The sequence below is a fragment of the Oreochromis niloticus genome, unplaced genomic scaffold (genome assembly GCF_001858045.2).
Source record: "Oreochromis niloticus isolate F11D_XX unplaced genomic scaffold, O_niloticus_UMD_NMBU tig00001462_pilon, whole genome shotgun sequence".
Lineage (NCBI taxonomy): Eukaryota > Metazoa > Chordata > Actinopteri > Cichliformes > Cichlidae > Oreochromis > Oreochromis niloticus.
Window position 1 is genome coordinate 14,788 of NW_020327391.1, and position 301 is coordinate 15,088.

Sequence of the window (301 nt, forward strand, 5' to 3'; positions counted from 1 at the left end):
CCACCAGCGAGCTGCGTCTCCCACAATAACAGCTTCAACTTGAAAGAACGTATGCTGTCATAATACTGCGTGACGACTTTGTTGCGTCCTTGCAGCTGTTTGTTCAGGTTATTCAGGTGCTCTGTAACATCCACCATAAATGCAAGGTCCTGCATCCATTCTGTGGAATGAAATTCTAACACTGGTTTGCCCTTTTCTTCCATAAACTGTTCAATTTCATCTCGTAAATCAAAGAAACGCCTCTGCACAGCACCTCGGCTCAAGATGGCGGCCATAGATGTGGTCTTTCTCTCTGAGAAGG